Genomic DNA, 22939 nt, shown 5'->3' with positions numbered 1-22939 from the left:
TATTATATATATATCTGTATATATTGATACGAACAAAATTTGCGTTTTTTGTTTTATACCCCAACCTTTTTTCATTACAATTAAGACAGTTTTAATCAAAGTGAACTAATTTCGTTATTATGAATGAGAGATAAGATTTTTCGTACTATAAAATCTTTAATGTCGTGTCGACTTTCTAACTAGCGCTTATCACTCACTGTAGGGTCAAATTAATATTCCAAGTGGATTTAGTTCAGTGTTTTTCGAGTGTTATTCCGTTTATCATCTGTCAATGACACTTAACATAATAGATTGTTTTCTATGGCCTTCAACATAGCAACATAGTTTCATATAAAGCGAGACGTTTTTATATATTTAATATAAGCTACCATTATCGATTACTCCAATGCGGCAACTACATTTACATCATAAAACAATACATACACAGGGAAAAAACAACACAACATTAAACATTAATAGATTGAAATACTTGACTTGACATTAATAGATTGAAATACTTGTTTGCTTCGTTATTACTTACGAAGTAAACCTTTTGTCAGATCACTTACATTAAACATTTCCATACATTGTGTCATCTGTGTATTTCTTGTTTTGTCATTGTTCTATAATATTTTGGTCTTTCGTATTTTGGTAATTTGTATATTTTAAATAAGTTATTTTGTTTTTTTAATAGTTAAATCACTAGACTAAAGATTATCTTATCTTAATTAAATTAAACACGCACTTAAATAAATCCAAAGCCATTTCGGGAAACCGTAATGTGATTCGATCGTAAAACGATTCATTCACTTATCAAAAGCGCAAAGGTCACGGCTGATAAGGAAAGCATAAAGATGCTCTTTGAGAACCAAATCAATTTGATCGGAGTCTATTTGAATGCTCTTCCGTCTTAGACGTAGCTTGTTGAATAAATCGATATTCTTACAAAGAGCGAACTGTGCTTACATTAAATATAAAGCAATATAGTTTAATTCAAATACAAACGTTAAAGACGTAGAGCCTTCAAGTACTATATAACGAATTGAATTACGCGTTATTGTTAATATTATTTTCCACTTTCCAGTACTTTACCCCATTTAATGGTAAGTTTTAGGTATAAACAGTCACTGGATGGTCACGAAACGTTTTACTATTGGGTACAGAAAACGCGAGTTGTTTGCCGGCCTTTCAAGAATGGGTACTCACTTTTCTTGAAGGACCCTAAGTTGAATTGGTTCGGAAATGCTTCAGTTGGCAGCTAGTTTCATATAGTGGAGTGCGGCAAAAACTGCCTTAAAAATGTATCAATTGTGGAATGACGGACGTCGAGTTGATACGGGTGGAATTTCGTATTCTACCTTGACGTCCGATGATGAAACTCTCCCTCTGAAATTATTGTGCCTTTGAGGTAAAAAATAAGACTGCCACACGAATGTCTGCCCTTGCTCTATTGTCCTTTCGGCAAAGACAAAAAATTTGTGGCAGAATTTCACATCCTCTCATGTCATAAAATGTCTTCCAACTGCATGTCTATAAACACTCCGGGCTTTTTAAAAATTGGTACGCTTATACGTACATGAACCCATTACATGAGTAACATTCTACTTAGGGACCAAACTTTTTAAATTTGTTTTTTTTTTGTTACTAATAAAGAAATATATTATATTACAACATAAAATTTTCAAACTAGAGTTTGTATCCTAACATTACATATATATACATATATATTAGTAAGTAGTTAATAATTAGAAGCGCAAATCATCAAGTATTAGTAGTTAATAATTAGAAGCGCAAATCATCGTACACTTGAAGCCAAAATGAGTCCGTTATTTGTTCCCACACTCATAAATTCTAATATAATATTCTCGTTTCCGATAACATCCAATAGGTCGACTACACTTATATTCTTTATAGGTAACAAAAGTGTCACTTAAGAACCCTTCAACCTCATTTTACCCCTAATTTTATGTTAGAAGCTCGTGTCTTAAACTATTAAAGCCAGTTGACACTCAGCTGCAAACCAAGAGTTTCATTTATTTGAACATCTTTCCAATAACCGCCACCGAACTTAGCTCAAGCAAGATAAAATTAAACAAGTTTCCACAAAAAAACCGAAACTAAAACCTTATTTGTTGTTTCTGTCTTGTCAATTTGTATTGCCCACGATAATGTAGTAATTTAATTCAAACCGTATGACCGTATTTATGCCTGTGACCACATTAAAATCCTAGTAGATACTATAATTTTTATTTAACATCCAAAGACAAGACGCCTAAAGAGAACTAAACCGTTTGAGTTAATAAACCTAGTGTAATGAATATAAGTGCAAGTGCGGTATCTCGGACACACGAACATAGTGTCAAAACATTACAGAACACTAAGACTGTTAATGAACATTACCTTAGTTTAATTCATTAGTTTTGTAGGAAATTAAGTCAATATAATGTTACATATTAGCCATAATTATTGTGAAGGCTAGATTGTAAAACATGTAAAGTCGTACTCTTTTTTGTGAACTTTATTGCAATACACCTAAAAGGAACAAATCATTTTGTATCAACCAATAATATTTTAGTTCTATAACAACGTCTATGCATAAAATTATACAAAAAAATATGACGTCACATTTTACACGAGTACACATCAATTGTATTAGAACATAAGCCAGCTAGCAAGAAAAAATTTAAACCAGCAACCACAAAAAACATAAACCTCATTAAAAGCATGATAAAAAAGTTACAATATAATTAAGTTGGAAGACTGTTGTAAAATATATTAATATTTTCATCAATTACTCCTGATATCATTGTTCTTAGAAAGCATTTCGATATGTTTTGTATACGTCTTAATATTTCATAAAATGCCGAGTTTGCGATACGATTTATGAGATCGAAATTGAAGAAGCATTATTGACGTCATTCAACTGGGTCAGTGCACTGCAGAATTTATTTACGCTAATAAATACTCTATGGGTTTGTTTAATATCGGATTAATTTTACAGAAAGACAATTCACTGTTTTAACAAGAGAAAATTCTATTCGTCATTACGTAATTACTGACAGAAAGATGATAGAGCACTAGTTAGAATCAAAAACTGATTTAGTTTTTGAATTTAAATACAAATATTTTTCTAGGTCTGGGCCTCAGACTACTGTACCTGTTTAATGATCATTTGTTTCCTCACAATGTTTTCCTTCGCCGAATGTTAAACGCGCACATAGAAAGTCCATTGGTGCACAGCCGGGGATCGAATCTTCGACCTCATGGATGAGATGCCCGCTGATGCCACTAGGACAACACTGCTCATGGTAAAATAGGTATGTTAAAAAGAACGAGCCAAGCTATACAGGTCTTTTAAACTTGGGGCATGGTAATCACGAAACTGAAGTGTCATTTTCGACCTTTATAACTTCGTTGTGGATAACACTACAAACAATAAAAAATATTTTTGTTACTTGTGATATACATTGTTTTTATGCGATATGCGATATTTATGGTTAGATATTTATTATTTTTTATCTTATTACATGAAAAACATAAAAGACTTTTAATATTCATATGGTTCATAAGATGTTGTTAGGTTAGCTAACTACGTCATAACTTAAGACAGAAGGTCACATGGATCTCGCTTTTTACGGTAGAGGAACTGAGTTGCGAGGTTTTTTTATTATGTTTTTTAATGGCATATTCATCATTTTTCAAATTACTCTTAAATATCGATACTTCATACTACTGTCACGTATGAGTCATAACAGACAGTCAAAACAAATAACAAACTTGGTCAAGTGTGAACGTTAAGTTAAAATACACACAACCACCTTTATGGGATTTTCTGCAAGACTTTTGTGACTGTACACGTCGCCGATGTCCTCACATTACATAGAAAGAAAAATCCACTGTCGGAGAGGAGAGAATGCACGACTTACGACTCACACTTTCAAATAAAAATTGTCAGATATCTACGCAATGAAAAATTTCTTGTGTATATTCAACTCAATTTAAACGCATTGTGCAGGCGTACTTTCCGATGTTTTTAAAAGTCAAATCGGCTTTCAGAAACTCGTTTTATCTCACTTAGGCCTAGGCACCAACAAACCCTGCTTGGTGCTGAAAATGTAACTTACAAATTTAGATATAAAATATCATCTGTTGAAGACATGTTTTTGTTTATAACAATTTCTAAATGATAATTTCGATAAATTTCATTTCACCGCCGTCATTCATTTCATTTTTTTGAGCCGTTATTATATCAATAATATATCTATATAAATGATACACAGGTCAAGAACCTATCTCGGTTATTAACGAGCTGATGAAAGCAATCATTGCCTATAGTAAAAACAGCCTCCAATGACGTCACGTGGGTCAACGTCTTCGTAACCATGTTTGTGCTCTTGGCCATTGAGAAAGTGCATAGATAACTGTTATTATACATAATTGGTTTGAAAAACAATAGAACGTTGGCATTCGTGAAATAAATGTTTAAAATTCGAATCAACGTCACAGTTAGTTTCTCATAAACAATATTAATTGTAGTCTATGGCTAAACACGAAACGATGGCGGAAAAATTGTTTTAACCTTCACAAATTACAGCTAGCCATTTAATTTGTTAGACGCGCACATCGGCATGTCATACAAGCTTAACAGAGCATAAAATTTATAAAAAAATGTATTCGTCTTTGTACGATTCCTGGGTATCGGCTTTAAATAATCGAGGATTTTAGTTTTACTCTATATAAAGTAGTCGCGTTCAACAATAGAATATAAGCGAAAAAATGAAATGTTAATTGCTATGAAACGAATGAATTCAAAGTAACAGTTGAGAGCCTGCGTTTGGCTATACTAGAGAGGCCGTACCTCCGACGATTAGGAAATCGCCACGCTTATAAAACTAAGAAAGCCTGAGTGAGCAAAATGTACAGCCTTGGCTCGTACAGTCTTATTTTTTTTTAATTGTAAATAGTGGAGAATTTATATGTAGTAATATTATAATCATATTACTAAGTTCCATCGCTAAGCAATTTAGTTTAGTAATTTTCTGCATGTTTTGAGCTAACTATGTGACTGGTGTGTAAAATACTTGAGGTGACAGATCACAGAGAACTCCGAAAGAGCTATGTCGTTGAATATTTAAGGCCCACTCGAGTCCGACGTGCTTGAAATTCTTAACGAAACCAACGAAGAGAGTAATTTGTAAGATTCTCACGAATACAGATATAGGTTTAATAAATACTACGGTAATTAGCAACATACTTTAAAAATATTTTTGTTTTTAAATGTTTAGTTCTCAATACTCTTGTCTATGCTAGAATATAGCCTTACGTAAACCAGCTTTTCTAAATAAATTACCACAGAACAAGACCACTAAACTTCACTTTCATCGCAAACTGCCACGACCGCAATAAACAATGTCTCCTCAATTAAGTTTACAATTAATTTGAATTTTATTAGCAGACGTCGAGGCAAAATTTGAAAAACCGTATCAATTCGACGTCTGTCGTTGATCAGTTGAGCGTTTTTAAGGATCTTTTCACCGCCCACTACAATGCAAATCGATTTAGGTCAATGAGTATTCATGGGTGAAGCATTTGCCTCCTCTTCTACCACTTTGCTGTTCATATATCGTATTCTAATATTCTTATATGTTATAATTTTATACAATAACTTTACAGAAACGTACGAAAATTGTTCTTGTTTTCCGGATTCAATAGCTGTCACACAATTATATTAATTAAATGCTGATTAGATATAATTAATTTAAATGAAAATAATTAATTCATAATTATATTGTCTTGCAAAAAAAGATAACAATGGTAAATGACGGTAGGTTTATTTGTTATTGTAAAAATCATTGCTGCAATGTTGGCCTAGTGGGTTCAGCGTGCGACTCTCATCCCGGAGGTCGTAGGTTCGATCCTTGGCTGTGCGCCAATGGGCATTATTTGTATCTGCGCTTTAAACATTCGCTCGAAATGTGAAGGAAACCATCGTGAGGATCATGAAACACATACAGAAATCTAAGGCCCAGAGCTAATTAGGTTGTAGCGCCATTGATTAATTCTTATTTTTTTACAATTGGGATCATATGGAGGTGAAGGTCTCTTCCATTTCTCAAACTGAGAATGTTTTTTCACAATTAGTTGCAATTGTACCCAAATATCCAGTTGTAAGTTATTCCATTTTCAATCAACATATAATGTATATCTATATGAGGGAATGGTTTTTTATTGTTTTTTCAAATAAAACTCCTTCCTATCTCAAACATGATTCCAAATTTCTTTTACCCATAGCTACGCTCTTTTTAACACAATACCCTTGAAATCCTTTTATATAACTCTTCTTTTCTTGGAGAATCATTTAAGATTTCTAGGGCTATTTAATTCACTTCCCGTCTTCTCTATCTTCCTTTAAATCTCTACTGCATTATCAGTCCACATCGGATCCAAAACTATTGTGACAACTGATCTAAAATTAATTCGTGATGTCCCTTACACTGTTTCATCTAAATAATATCGTATGTAGTTTTTCACTTGTTGCGCTCACCTTATCTATTTTTTTTCTCACAGTATTTGCCTGGTAGAGATCGCTCGAAGCGATAAGACCAGTTGTCGTCATTTTTACTTAATTATTTTAATTGTTCTATATTGCTGTATACTACGAAGTGTCAATAAATAAATTAATATGTTTACATATAAATGTCATGGCTTAACGGGACCTAAATTAATTAAAAAAAGCTTGTTTAATGACAAGCTACTTTAAGTAAACGTAGGCGTGTAGCAGATAAAGTATGAACCAGGATATGTAAGATATCTTGAACTTTATATTCCACTAATTTTTCATTCGGAATTGCACGTTAACAGACTTAATAAACACTTTAATCAGCATTTGATCTTTAAATGTTGTACACATTTAAAGATCAAAGATGGACCGCCGAAGCCACCCTCAGCAGAGAAAAGACCACAAAAACGATGGGCTGACGATATCATAAAGATTTCTAGGGAAGAAATGGATGGAACAAAGAACCGATCTAAACGCAAAGTACACAGAGACTTTTGCAATTATTAAACAAGGTATTGAAGAACTTACTCCCAGGATATAATAATAATAAATAAGTACCAAGGATAATTATTGACGAAGGCTATAGAGATTATTGCAAAAAACTACAATTTCACAATTTTTTTTATAGAACCGAGGCCAAACACTCAACTGATTGTAAGTGATACCGCCGCGCATGCACACTTTCAATGTCAAAGGGCTTGCGAGTGCGTTGGTGGCCTTTTAAGAATTGGTACGCTCTTTTCTTGAAGGACCCTCAGTTGACTTAGTTGATTACAATATATGGAGCCCATATCAGCTAAAACTCATTCCCTAGAAATGATCGTGGGCTAGATGCAGAGTGGGCACACAATCATGGCCATCAATGACGTGATGCATAATTAGCACATGTATTTTGCGGTTTTAACTACGTCAACAATTTGTAATTTTCCAGTGCAAATTGCACAATTTTATATTTGTATCGAAAACGCATTGTACTATCTATGGACTAGTTATGTGAAACGTGTTTGTTGATTCAACAAAAAACTTTGTTTTAGTGCAGTTGGCCACCAAACCTTTGGCTGGCGTATAAAAGCCAGTTACAGTTGGACCACGAGGCTATGATATGCACTGTCTTTGAACCATATACTATTTAGGGCTTAAATTTACTCGATTAAAAGCCTGCCTTTCTTACCCACTAAATAGTCCGAAACTATGAGTAATACAGTGAAGTATGTTGGTGACGTTATCTACAATATACAACAGCAGTATTAATATATATAGACCGTAAAATATTAAAGTTTAAGAATCGTTTAGAATAGAAAATTATGTTATTTTCAACTAAAATATATTAAAAATAAATATAATAATGCAAGAACATCATCTGAAAGGACACCGGAGGGAACTACCGGCGTTTTATACCCTCAGCCAAACGCAGTTACACTTGCTTACAAGGCCAATAGGCATAATATATAGACTGGTCTGGATCACTGAGAAAATTTAGCCTGAAATAATCCTACACGCCTACGTCTATATTTAAATTAAATCTAGAATAGAAGATATATTTATAGATGTCGGTAAACAGTTCTTCCACGCATATAACCTACCAGATATTGATTCTGTGTGTAAACAGGAGATTTATTTTGCGAACCCGTGTGGGCGGTGGCACCCCGTGGCTGTTAAAATATGGGAAGCAGTTTATATATATATATGCCTGTATATGTTAAGGTAATTAGGAATTTAATTAATTTCCTTTTCTATAATTTATAATTTACATATATTGGTGTATTTTATATGAAGACACCGATATTGAGAAAATCTATGAACACAGTCAACAAAATTTATTTTTGAAATGCACCCGTTGAACTGAACTTCTTCTCCGTCTCTTGCTGTCTAATTGTGTTTACGCTGTTATTAAAAGAGACAGATGACTACTTTAGTTAACTGTACAATAAGACATTAGGTTCGTCGCCTGACTTTTAATCACTCATCTTAAGTTATGATTTATGAGGGCAGTTCCTTTTTATTATAAGTATTAATTTTACAGAGGGCAAACGGGCAAGCTCATCTGATGTTAAGTGATGACTTCGCTACTCAAAGAAGTCTTGGTTCAGAAAAACCTCAACGGGCAAATGGTTCCACTTAGCGGTGGTGTGTGGCGAAAATGCCTTAAAAACGCTCAGATATGGAAGTTCAGACGTCGAGGTCTGATGAGACTAAGCCACAAATCCGAACAACTCTGAACACTCTTCATGGTTTAGCGAAACAATGCAGACATCTCTACGCAACCCCAAGATATCAAGCCGCTCGGATCATCCGGTCAAGTGAATGGAACTGGTACTGTGGAGCTCTAGCCCATTGTGATCAGTACTCCAGGTGGGTTGAATTTGCGCTGTTGTAAGAAATTGTAAATTCTATATAAAATTTCGCTCGATTCCTCCTTGATGACAAGAATAGAACAGTAAACTCTAATTACAAGTACATTTCAGGGTCCGGTGCTCCAACTTCATCGCAATAATTGCTTGATTACACCCGGTATCCGTGACCCCAATATCCAAGTAATGAAGTCGCATCGAAATGTCGTAATACCAGTATTACGTCTTACTGACAATTGATAAACATATATTTGTAGAGTGTGGCCATTACAAAAATATATTTTAGCGTATATGTAAATAAAATTTATTACCATTTTCATGAATCATATTCGTTATAGACTGACGCTGTGAGCTTCTATTACTGAAAATTTGTGTTTAAGTATAATTTATATCAATTTTAAGTATATGTTGTCCACAACTGAGCGTTTTTAAGGCACCTGCCGCACACTATTACTATGTGGAACCAGCTGCCTTGAAGTAATTTTGTCTAATTTGGGTCCTTAAAGAAAAGAGCGTAGCAATTCTTAAAAGGCTGGCATTGAGTGACCAATGGATATCACTTAACATCAGATGAACGTCCTTCCCGTATGCCCATTGTTCTATACAAAAAAAGAGAAACTTGTCTATAGAATCATCTACAAATGTATGTCTTAAAATTATGACAATACGAAACGATGATTACAAAAAAATGTGATTAATTAGTAGACTAACTTTACTGACTGGAAGCCTGTGAACGTTTTTATCTAACAACTTGACCTATGGTCAGCTTTATACCCGCTCAAGTCATCTTTAGCTCATTACGAGCTAAGATTAAGACTCTGAGTGGGGCTGTTGGATAACTTAGATATAATTTTTTTACTTATGTTTAATATAATTAGTAATTAATTATCTAATAGTTAAAAAGCAGCAGTATTGGTCTAGTAGCTTCAGCGTGTTGGAAGCAACCAATGGACTTTCTATCTATGTACGCATTTAACATTGAACGGTAAAAGAGTACATCGTGAGGTACCCGTGTTTCACGAACATTTTGTGCTATGCCAACTTTAGCCATTCTAAAATTCGTATGCCCTCCTATGCAACATACACAATACATTTGATATAAAACAATACCTTAGGCCAATGATTTATTACCACTTAATCGATAGTTAAAATTCAGATACTGTTAATGCGGTATTTCTAAACAATTAGTATTACACCAGTAATTAACCAGTTGACGTGTATATAATGAATAATACAAAGCGACCTTCGACTTAGTATTTACGCTATTTTTTCAACATCGTCATATTCAGTTAATTACACAAAACTATACTTATATGACAAAGAGGACTTCTGTACAACGCTCTGGTGCGCAGTCATCTTGAATATGGCAGTATTATATGGAATCCACTATATGCTATCCATTCGCAACGCGTTGAAAGCATTCAAAGATCTCTTACGCGACACCTAGCTTTTATAAGCAGAGTATTTTCACATAGACACCCGTACTATCAGCGACTTAAAAAATGTAATATGATATCACTGGACCGGAGAACTTTAGCTGGTGTTACCTTCTTATATAAACTGCTAAATAATCATATACAGAGCATTGACCTCTTACAGGATATTAAAACTGTCGTCCCTTACTCATTTCTTAAGTCTTAAATCAGAAATATCTTCTAAATTCCTACTACAAAAACCAACCTAGGAGACCAAGCACCTCTCTTTCGAATTCTTCGCGATTTTAACGGATTGAATAGTGCTTATCCGGAGCTGGATATATTCGGTATTGGGCTGATCGGTTTTAGAGTAAGCGTTGTTAGGCCTATCTCGAACCTAATTCGATTTTTTGCTGATGATGTTTCTTATTTTTTTATGTAAATATTTATGAAAACACTAATGTTTACTTCAATTGTCATACATTTTAGATGAAAGATTTTGTAAAATATGCAGTATATCAAGTACAATATATGATGTGGTAAGCTTTAATAAATAAATAAAAGAATAAATATTTTTAACGAATAAACTGAAAACACATGAGCAGTGTTGGCCAAGTGGCTTCAGCGTGCGACTCTCATCTCGATCGAGGTATCGAGCCCCGGCTGTGTACCAATACACTTTCATTCAACGAGTATGTGCGCATTTAACATTCGTTCGAACGTTGAAGGAAACCTCGTGAGGAAAGCGGCTTGCTTTTGATCTAAAAAGTCGCCGGCATGTGAAAGGCACAGCACAGATATAGAAATCTGAGATCCAGACTTAAAAAGATTGTAGCGTCATTTTTTTATGAACCCAAAACTATAGGAGCGATATCATTATTTCACCATTAGAGTATACATATATATATTTCCAAAAATATATATATAAATGTGCATATCTTGTGAAGCTTTTTTTATGAGAAAATGCGTTTAGGCCCGCGCCATGTATGTCGAGCTTGACGGGGGACTGTGGGGCTGGGTCAACACTCAACGCCCCATTCAGGGGCACAGATATCTAGCGCACTAAAAACACACAACAGCACCCCACACGCCTGTGGTGGGCCCTCGGAGTTCGCCAAGGCATTCAGCCCAAGGAGTCTTGTGAAACTGAGTCAGGTACTGGTAACCTTATCAGCACTCTATTGTGATATATTTTATAATATATAGAACATTTTGGCAATGCAATTATGCTGTGATGATGTGATTTTTTATGGATAATGGGGGGTTATCCATTTTGTCCAGTAGTTTTTAAGTTATAACCTACGTACATAATGAACCTTTCTGAGTACAGCAGTATTGTTGCTGAAGCGTCCGAAATCTTTCCTCTCTCACTCTCACTCTCTGTATTGCGACTTGCTGTCACTATATCTACTAAATATAAATGTTATAAAACATCTTATAACAAAATTATTACACTTCCAATTTTAGAATTTACAATGCGGATTAGGGATCAGATCGGCACTTTACAATGCGTTTTGTAAAAAACCCCAGCCCACTGAATATATTATGTATTAACTAATAATTACAAACAAAACGTAGAGAAATCTGTACGAAAATAGATTTCGGACGCCTCAGCAACAATAATGCTGTACCTACTCAGAAAGGTTCATTATGTAGGTGAAAAAATTTGAACTAATTTTGTCATCTATTTCTTATTCTTATTCAGTGTCTCTACTTCATGAATAGGGGTAAATATAGAAACTCATTCCTCTACTCCAAATATCCAAGCGTGTCCCAAATTGCTCTTGTTCTATGCAGAATTAAGAAAATTTCAGTAAATCATTCGCTGTACCACCGATTTTTGGTAGATGATAATTCTTCATATATAACAGCTTCAATAGCTCCGTACAGTCTTAATGGTAACCTTTCGGTAGTATACGGTCTTTTGTTACTACCTCAATAAGTCGTTAACAGAATTAAATTCCGTTGTAATTGTTTTTATAGAACAGGAGGCAAACAGGCAGAAGGCTCATCTGATGTTAAGTGAGTTATGTTATAAGAGGGCTCGCGAGTGCGTTGCCGGCCCTTTGAAGAATTGTTACACCATTTTCGAGAAGAATCGAATTGGTTCGAATACTTCAGTTCCACAGAGTTACGGTGCGCAGAAACTGCCTTATAAAACGATCAGTAAGAACTTAGAACAACTCGTTATGAACGTTCTATGTATTTCCATTGCCTTATTTATTCGGTAATAACATTAGAACTTCGTCAAAGAAGCCAATTAGAAAGTTCAATGTGGAGCCCAACTCAAAGTTATGATATTACTTCGTCGAGTGAACAATCGTGTAGGGAGCCATAAACTGGGAAATAACTTTTGTAATAAGGTATTGCTTTTACGTACGAAGGCTTTTAATTCGCGAAGGAAATATTTTAAAACAAAAGATATTTAAAAATTAAGCCGACTTAAACGTTTCTAATGTACCTATCTACCTATATCAGTATAATACCCATGTCAAAAAAATTATGTGGATTCACTTGATCGGTCCATCTGATTGGTGAACGGCCACGTGATCTTTAGCCTTCTGTGTTACCAGCTACTACAGTTTCTCCAAGTTCTCATCGCCTCTGCGCATTGTATGGCGAAATATGATTTAATTCGTTGTCGGCATGTGGCTGACAGAGGAGTCCGTTTGCAGAGTTGGGCCAGGATCGATGTATTGGTATTCTGCGCAGTCCACGGTATTCTTAACATTCGTCTCCATAGGATAGGCCACATCTCTCTCATTTTCTGAAGCCGCTAAATATAAATCCAATAGCTTTATGACCTCATCTCATATTTCTGAACTTTCTGTCTTTCTTAGATGACCAGATACCTATGCCTAACACGTTGTATATTTGTATGTTTTTTCATAGTGTTTAAATTTAACACAAGAGCAAGGGATTCAGAAACGAGTATCAGTGTTAAGTATGACGTTTGACATTATCGTAATCTTGACGTTTTCCCTTACGTCAGAAATTTATTGTATTTTGATATAAGTATATTAATTTTGTTAAAGGTCGCGCTAAGATTTTCGATTCAGAAGCTCGACTTTAGTGATAGTGTTCACTGCACATCTCATTGCATCACATTTTTTACGCTTCTAATTATTAACTAAAATATATAAATGTTACTCAACTAATTTTAGGTTACATACCTCCCTTTTTTATATCTAAACGTAGATTAAACGTCAAATTACTATCGGTCACTACACACTAAACGCAACAAAACATTCATAAAATAATTTATAGAGATATAAGACCTATAATCTGTAACTATCGCACTTACTCGTTTAATCACACAATGAATGTTAAATCATAGGATTGTAAGGATATTTTTAATTAAAACCCCCAAAGGTCAGTGCAATTTGTTATTTTTAGGTCTAGGCCATTGGTTTATTATTCATAATCCTTCGTTGTTTAACTTGTGCAAATAGGAGAACATATAATAATATATATGTAACGTAAAATTTAACGTTTGTGGCTATTAAGTTAATATATTGCTGGTCATTTTCAATTAATGATTTACAAACCACGGAAGTTTTATAAATTCAATTTCAAATTTATGGGTCAATCAAGTCAAACGGAGCTCTGAGTACGTCACTTTGGAGTCGAGACTAAGGCAGAATTAAGGTGATGATGGGTATTACGATGATAAGGTTATTAGGAATAATATTCTGAAACAAGACTTACTATGACTCAACACAGAATCTTACTGCTCCGCCAATAGGCATCAGTGATTGCAATCAGGCAGTGGATTAAACGCATACTTTTATGAAAATATACCATAGAGAAAAATGTCGAAAGCGTTCCTGTGTCAAATGTGCCAACGTTGATAAGGAAACGGTAGTTGGTAGATAAAAACAAAAGTTGAGTAATCACTAACGTGTGGGTTTCAAATTACAAAAAACATATAGTGTTAATAGTCTGTCAATATTCACCGTTTTGTCCTTATTGGCGTTAATTCTTAGAACCATCATCATCGAATGTCGAAGCCGAATACAAAATTCCACCCGTACGGACTCGACGGTGCGTTCTACAAATGAGCGTTTTTAAAGCCGCGCACCACCACCATCTGGAACCAGCTGCCTTTCTACGTCTCCTAACAAAATTAATTAAAACCAGTTCATCATACGACGAGCTGACGTCCGTAAAGCCCCCATTTCCGAGTAATCCTCTATATAACTGTTAATTAACGTTTAGTTTTTTTTTTAAACCGAAAGAATTTGAAAATTACTTAATAAACTTATTTCCGCAATTCAAAAGCGAATACAAATAAATGAAGGAATCTTCTTTATTTAAGTAATAATCAATGCGACCACTTTAGATAAGATTAGAGATTATTTTGCTTTGAAGAGGTTATTACCAGTTAATGGGCTCGCATGCGTCAATGAAATAATAATTATGAGCTACTGTTTTTATTTGTATGAAACGAACCGAACAACCACCGCTGTTCATAGAATCTGTAAACGCCTTCTCGGCGTTGTCGAAGAGGCTGCGTGATTATCGCGAATTTGACAATGTATTGAATGCTGGCACAAAATGTTATAAACCAGTATGGTGCGTATTAAGTTTCTTACTCATTTTAACGGAGACGTAATATATGTAAGGTAACTTTCTCAAGCTTTTTAAAATTGATTCGTCGCCCTTGAACACTCACGCTGCCGGAAGTTTCTTCAAATTAGTTCAAAAATATAGAATATCGAATATGATGTCTGGGCCTCAGAGATCTGTATGTGTTTCATGATCATTTGTTAATCTAATAGGCAAGTAGGTGCAGCCTCCTGTGCCTGACAAGCCATCGACATTTTCGGTCTAAGGCAAGCCGGTTTCCTCATGATATTTTCCTTCACCGTTCGAGTGAATGTTAAATGCGCACATAGAAAGAAAGTCAATTGGTGCCGGGGCTCGATTCACGACCTCAGTGATGAGAGTCGCACACTGGAGCCACTAGGCCAACACTGTGGTGTTCTACAAAAGTTTTTCATCGGCATAGGCATCGGCAAAGAGGATATTTATGTGCTTTTCACCTGCGTATCACGATATAAGGCGTTTTGATCGATACACTCTCTTTAATTGTAAAGATTGATTTAGGGCTTGCCTTGTATATCGATATCGATCGATAAGCACCGAGCTTCAGGTTTCGTTTTATAATATGCGACAGATTTTTCATTGCTTGCGATAATATGTTTTGCTTCTTAATGGGGTTTCGACGAATTCTGGCTTTAACAGCATTAACAGCCTTTGCAGTTCTGACAGCACGCGGCCGCTCCGATCTTTTTGGTCTTCGACAGACGAAGTGTTCTTGTATCTGTTGATAGTACTATATACGAACATACGGCCGATACCAAGCTTTTGAAGTGTCTGGAATATGGCCGACGACTCCATATCCACTTTGTGCAAGGCGATCACAGCAATCCTATTAACTTTATCACCCCATTCCATATTGTAATTTGATAATGAACACGAAATAATAAGTGAAATTACGCAAAATCTATAGAAGTATGTAAATAATATACGTGTTCCAAATTCAAAATATGTACATAATTAAAAAGTTGAAAAAAAGAAAAGTTTTTATGTAACAGTATTTATGGCCAGACTAGTAAGATATATAAGATAAATATCAATTATTTCTTGTTAAACACCATTTAATTATCAAGTCTAAGCGCTAAGCTACAAATCTAAGTCTTACCATGTAACATAGCATTTCATAAGAACCACATCGCACAGATTTTAAAGTGCAATCATACTTAATATAATGGCAAAAAACTTAACCATAAGAGTATATTTTACGTTCTACTGATTGGTTTAATGTTTACGAAAGTCCATCAGATAATAAACGTAACATTAATGCTTACCTTCACTATATGATCATTTACCAGCAGCCAACGAATTAACTCCTACAGGTTCCGCCAGTTAGCGGCCGTTGCTCATCTCACTTATAACTTCTTCATATCATTCAAGAATTTGATGAAATGAAAGTAACTTGTGACACTTGCTCACAAAATCACTGAACACTTCAAGCGCAACTTGATTCCTTTCACTTGTAACACTTCTTCAAATTCACTACGGTCGGCCGCCTTGTTTGGTAAATTAAAATATAGATTACATAAACCGAACTGATGCGCGTTAATTTTGTTTATTAGATAGTATTTTGTTTATTGGTGAAATGGTCTAGACGCGCGTCTTTCGCCAGCCGGTTGCGGACTGCGACTGACATTCCGCATTTGACAGGTGGCTAGTGGCGGCGCGGTGCGTCGCTGACACAATAGCGTAGCTCACATCGTCGCGCGCCGGATCTTTCGCTCGCTTTATATCGCATTTTAGGGTTGATGTTTGGGTTTCCAACCATACTGCTAAAACGTTGTGTTCGTTAATATTCATCATTATATGAAAAAGTATATCGTAATACTTACTTTTAGACCAGGACTGAAATGATTAGCATCATAAACTTTTATTGTCCATGATTCATGAAGCTCTTAGCGATTGCTTTTCTGAATTACAAGCCATTTTATTTATACTTTCAAGTCAAAACAAAGAATAAAACACACGTTGATCCCTGTGTAATATAAAATTATGAAATCTTAATTAGATAAAAACCTTCTACAATAAATGTTATTTTAAATAAATCAAAGTTAAGTCAAACACCTAAGGTCAGGGAGAGCTAATTATTATAAAGCCTATATAGTCCCTTTGAAGAACCTTTATGTATTTCTTAAACAGTTTTAAACTCAATGGTTCGATCGTGTACAAACGTATTTGGATGAAATTAATTCGCATTTATTAAAACTAAAAACTATTTGAGCATTTCTTTGTTTTAGTCCTCCGACAACCCTACCCTAGTGACGTCTTTAACTTACTGGTTATGTATGTACCTACTGAAGAGTGGAACAGATAGCAATGAAGAGTAGCTCGACCATTTTGCACTCTTGACACATCAGCAAATCATTGATTTTAAGACAATTAAAGAGAGTGACTGACAATGTAACTATATTAAAAACGCAAAATAATAATAATAATCTTCGAAGAAGAATAGTAACAAAAAAATATTGAAAGAAAAAGAAGGAATAAAGTGCATTTCAAGTGTGTAATGTGTGCTTGCTGTGGTAGTTACCGGCCCTGGCTCCACATTATGCTGTGGAGCAGACGTGCACAGCGCTGGTCATTCCGCCAGAGACCACAACAGTTAGTTTGCGCCTCAGACGCAAAAATATAAAAATAATGTAATAATAGGTAAGAATAGTAGAAAAAAAATTAACAGATTAAGTAAAGAAGTCTTGCAAGAATTGTGTGTAAGAGTATATAGTAATTATAAAAAATAGGAATTATTTCTTAATAAAACAACTATAAGAAATAATAAGTGCACAGGCACTAATTAAAGATTCAAAGATTCTTCGCTAAACGAATAAATTCCGTAACACAGCGAGGAAATGCCAGCTTTAAAGTTACACTGGCACAGGGACCAAACTTTAAATATGTTTTGATTTTCTTTTTAATAATTTTAATTATTAGTCTGTAGGTTAATAAAGTTGTAAATATTGTTTCATTGTATTATATAACTAATAAAAATTGTAACAATGAGGTAAAATTTTGTTAAAAATTGTGCGAATTAAAAACTAGATTTCGTAGGATTTTTGTTGGATAGTAAGATGGAAGTAAGGATTACTTTATAAATGTGACGAAAATTTCATTTGACTTGAAGATTTTCGTCAGCGTTCAGCGTCCAGCGTTCCGTCTTTCTATCCAATTACTTTTTGAATAAATGACTTCTTTTCATTATTTTTTAAATAATAAAACCTTTTTTGTAATTTATATTATCTTTAGACTTATTATTCCCATTATCTTTAATTGTTTTCCAACTTTTTCCTGGTACCTACTCTTTTTATACCTTGTTTGATGATTTCTTTTAATTCTATTCATACCAAGGTCAAATAAAATAAAAATATTAATATATATTCATGGTTAAGATAACTAGAAAAGGTAGCAGCAGATAAACCATATAATTTACGAGTTATTTCAAGTTAATTAATATAAAACGTTATCTTTGTAAGATTAACAATCGGAACCTCTAAATCTAAAATCTCTTGTTACAATAATTAATATGTTTACATAATTACTAAATATTAATAAAATTCATGATTTTAAATTCTAATTCGACGCGTTTTCCTCAAGTCAAACCCGAGACAAATTTGTTTCAAATACAGCGCCACCTACATTACCTTTAATTCAACAAGAAAACGGAGTAAAAAACCTCTTTAACATACGGCTCACCTGATGTTAAGTGATACCGCTGCCCATGGACATTCACATTGCCAGGAGGCTCGCAAGTGAGTTGCCGGCCTTTTAAGTAGTAGTACGCTCTTAACCTTATAAAAACAACAGTCTAAAAGCCCTTAACTGAAATATTATTTCGTCCCCTGTCAAATTATGTTTGCGGTCTGATGAAGAGAGATGCTTAAAACATGAAAAGACTGGTTTACGGACAATGCATTCAAAGTTTGCCCTTTACCCTATTATTCAAGAATTGAATAATGCCAATCAACATCAAACTGGCGTTTGTTTTTATTGTAAAGGCGTTTCATGTACATTCCTATTGTTAAGATTGTCATGACGAGAATGTAATTAAAAATTATAATAAACTACTTGATTTTTATTGTTATTCATTGCCATATCTTGGACATTGCTTACCGCGCGGGCTTGTTTCCGTTAGTTATACAGTTTTATATTGTCCTTGAGTCATTTCTATTAGCATAATAGGTATATATTATATTTATAATATAAAAGTGATTTATTTTGTAATTTAACAATGATTAATAACTTACAAGAAAACAAACAAAAATGCTATAATAAATTATTTATAACAGATATGTTCCACTACAGAATAATTAAAATTAAATTAACCTTTCAAGAGTTTGCTTATTATTTAACCTGCTGCCTTGTTGGTTGGTATTTTTAAACCAATTTCAAATCGAGAACTACATTGAATCCGGAATGATAACACTCGTGACCTTTTGCTGTCAAGAGCCGAGATCTTTTAAGAGAAATGAATAAGTTGTCAGCGGTTCTGTATTTTCGTTACATTTAATCGCCGTTTTAAAATAGTTTAATTATGATTTACTTTTATTAATACTACGTTTGCTAATCGTTACCGTAGTTGATAGGTTTAACAGAGATATAAAAAGCCGTCCTGACTTTACACTATTGGACCTTAATTTGCGGTAATTATTACGGTGATCAAGTAGCATACGTTAAAAGTATTTCATTGTTTATTCGTTAGAAACATACATCTTTCCTCTGTCATACTAGACCAGATATACGTAGGTTAATGAAGAACTTGAAAGATGAAATCAAACCATTTGATTTATGTAAATTTAAAACATCAAATCACAAATCTATATTACAAAGAATAGAAAAGCGAGTCAATCAGTTAACAAGAAATCAAAATTGCGTAGTTTACGCAATTTTCGTAAACAGCACATTTACGAATATGAAACACTTTATATCAAAAATCATAAAACAGAAAAATCAAAATCTTAAAATCTATAATATAAAAATAAATCGCAAAATGTGTTGGTAAGCGCATAACTCTACAACGCCTGGACCAATTGTACCAATTCTTTTTTTTAAATGTTCGTTGAAGTCTAAGGATGGATTTTACGGCGAGAAAAATTCGAGTAATTTCCGGGAAAACCCTAAACAGCCCTTTTCTTTTTCCCATACAAACGTTTTGTAAATAAAATGTAGAGTCAATTTGAACTTTAATGCTATTTAATAAAGTTCATATTAAATTACAAGCACTCACTGTTGTCTAAGCAATGTCGCGAACCCGACTAAATTGAATAGTCAAAAAATGTGAGAGCTATAGATCATTCGTACTGATTTTTAATTTGGTTGGCTTCGCGATATTATTTCTTTTATTTTAGTTTAGGCATGCGACATAAAATGCATATGTTTTCACGTCATTACATCTGTCAAACAAATCGCGTTAAAAAAAGGATTTAATTTTTGAATTATTAATTTAATATCCCTATCTGAGCAAAATTATTTGAATACATACTAATAGGAAAATATATCAATGAGGCACACAATTTTTAAATATTTGTCACTTTTAGGTTCCCACTACCCTTTTAGATTATTTTCCAATCAGGTTTGAACCCTAAGTTCGCCTCTTAGTCCCTCTGAAACCCTCTAGCAGAAAGCTCGAGCAAAAAACCCCGGATGAGTCGGGGTTTTTTAGTGGGTCACAGAAGAGTGGCCAAAGTTCGAGCGAAGATACTTTGGTCACCCGAGCTGAACCTCACACATCGGCCTATCATCAGGGTGATGGTTCTGCCATGAGAAATTTTGCGCCGACTATAAAATTGGTAGGAACAAAAAATCAAATCTTTTTGACAGAACGAAGTCTGTGGGGTCCGCTAGTAGTTTATAAATTTGACAGGGCCGATCGCCATGTTTGATTTTACTTTTATGTGTGTTATTACTCTTAGTACCTGTAATTGTTACGATATCTGCAAATTTCAAGTTTATTTATTAACTACGCAGTAACATATTAGTTCGAGAGTGCGTCTTGTGAAAATTAAGAGTATATACTGAAAGGCAAGTTATGTATATTATTACTAGCCTAAACTAATTGTTCCCGTATAGTTCCTTTATCCGTTCGAATTACAATTGTATGTCGAATTTAATCAAGAATATATTGAGGTATGTACTCAGGGCTTTATATTTATCGTGAAAGAAATTGCAACAGTCACCCAACCGTTCTTTGTGGTACTATGTTTAATTATTTTTCAATGGAACTGGGGTCAAACTGTTCCAGTTTGGCCAGAGAGTTTGCGAGTGCGTTGCCGGCCTTATAAGAATTCGTACGCTCCTTTCTTGAATGACCCTAGTCGAATTGGTATCATAATATTGTAATATTACCTAAATATATTTAACAGTTTCGTTTTATTCTCTTAGAAACGGATGTGTTTAGAGATAGATGTACCATCCACATCCTGTTATTATCTTATCAGCACTTTAACTTTCACCACGAACTTTTGAAGATAACTTTTAAACTTCAAAATATGGTTTAATATATTTTTTCAAACTTTATGCGTTTTTGAATAAAATTGTCTTAAACATAATTTTATTTTAATGGATACCTGATTAGTTAAATAGTTTTAAATCAAATAAAATCAAAATTAATTCATACTAGTATGGACACTTATGAGCGATAATATATAAAAAAACATGGAAAATTTAAATTTCCATTTTCTTCTCAATCTCACAGCTAACATACATATTGTAAAACAAAACACTTAGACAATATACAAAGCCAAAACAGATTACATAGATAAACAGTATATACGTATATGAAACAGAAAACATTTATGAAGTCAACAATATGAAGTCAAAGTCTTCCCGCCTCTCCAACTTTGGTGAGGAGGAAAATATCAACATCCTCATAATTAGTGTCACAATTAACTAAAACCCGAAACATTGGCGAATTATGTAGGTAATTTGTGTTCCTACATGGAACAACTGTCAGTATCTTATCACATATGGTAGATTCTTAGAGAAATAAACGACAGCAAATATCCCATTAAGATAATTGTGCAAAAATAATAATCCTTGCTGACTCCGTTGACGTTCTAATGAGACTAAATTTAAATATTTGTAAGAATCTGCATAACTATCGAAACATTGACACTGTTTAAAACGTTTGCAGAGCAGTGTTGGCCTACTGGCTTCAGAGTGCGACTCTCATCCCTGAGGTCGTAGGTTCGATCCCCGGCTGTCCACTAATGGACTTTCTTTCTATGAGCGCACTTAATAATAACTCGAACGGTGAAGGAAAACATCATGAGGAAACCGGCTTGCCTTAGACCGAAAACGTCGACGGCTTGTCAGGCACAGGAGGCTGCACCTACTTGCCTATTAGATTAACAAATGATCAAGAAACAAATACAGAAATCTGAGGCCCAGACATCATATTCGACTATATATATTCTATAATTTTGAACTAATTTGAAGAAACTTCGGCAGCGTGAGTGTCCAAGGGCGACGATATCAATTTTAAAAAGCTTGAGAAAGTTACCTTACATATATTACGTCTCCGTTAAAATGAGTAAGAAACTTAACAGACCTAAAAAGGTTGAAGCGCCACTGATTTATTAAATATATTTTATCTAGTACGGAGACCACATGATGCTTGCATACCGCAGCAAGCTTACATAAGCAAAATAATGTCAATTTTACAATTTATGTTTTTAAATGACGTGCATGTCCGCTTTGCCTGTTACGTCATCGATATGTTATAGACCCATTTTTTCATCTAACAATATTCCAAGTCCTTTTACTAGTTTTACTTGTTTTATTGGGGTCTTGTCAATTTTGTAAATTTATTTTACTTTTTTTATTTTTTATACGCGTTTAATTCCTATGAAATTTGTAATTGTAATAATATGTTTATAATATTGTTAATGAGATCTTGTTAAATTTGATTAGAATTTGTCATCCGCGAACATAAGAAGCGTAGAAAAGGAAAAACAGTATTTTTGGTGCCTGGAGAGCTTACGGAGGTTGGCCGTCAGTCACGTGAAGCGTCTTGTCTTGTCCTGTGCCAGATGAAGCAACTCCGG

The 22939-nt window shown here is 34.1% G+C and overlaps 1 protein-coding gene across 3 annotated transcripts in view; it reads right to left on the bottom strand.

Moving 5' to 3' along the window:
• The window catches only part of LOC123720024 (diacylglycerol lipase-beta), a 52704-nt gene that overhangs the window by 23885 nt on the left and 5880 nt on the right, over positions 1-22939 (bottom strand). For 2 of the 3 annotated variants that reach the window (XM_045676441.1, XM_045676443.1), the window contains exon 1: positions 16178-16519. The exons of the other annotated variant lie outside the window; for it this stretch is intronic. The gene's annotated coding sequence lies outside the window, so the exon portion shown is untranslated. Of the gene's footprint in view, positions 1-16177; positions 16520-22939 lie in introns of those variants that run through there. 3 annotated transcript variants of the gene reach the window in all.

The sequence above is a fragment of the Pieris brassicae genome, chromosome 2 (assembly GCF_905147105.1).
Source record: "Pieris brassicae chromosome 2, ilPieBrab1.1, whole genome shotgun sequence".
Lineage (NCBI taxonomy): Eukaryota > Metazoa > Arthropoda > Insecta > Lepidoptera > Pieridae > Pieris > Pieris brassicae.
The sequence above is the reverse complement of the archived record's forward strand: the minus strand, read 5'-3'. Positions and strand labels throughout refer to the sequence as shown.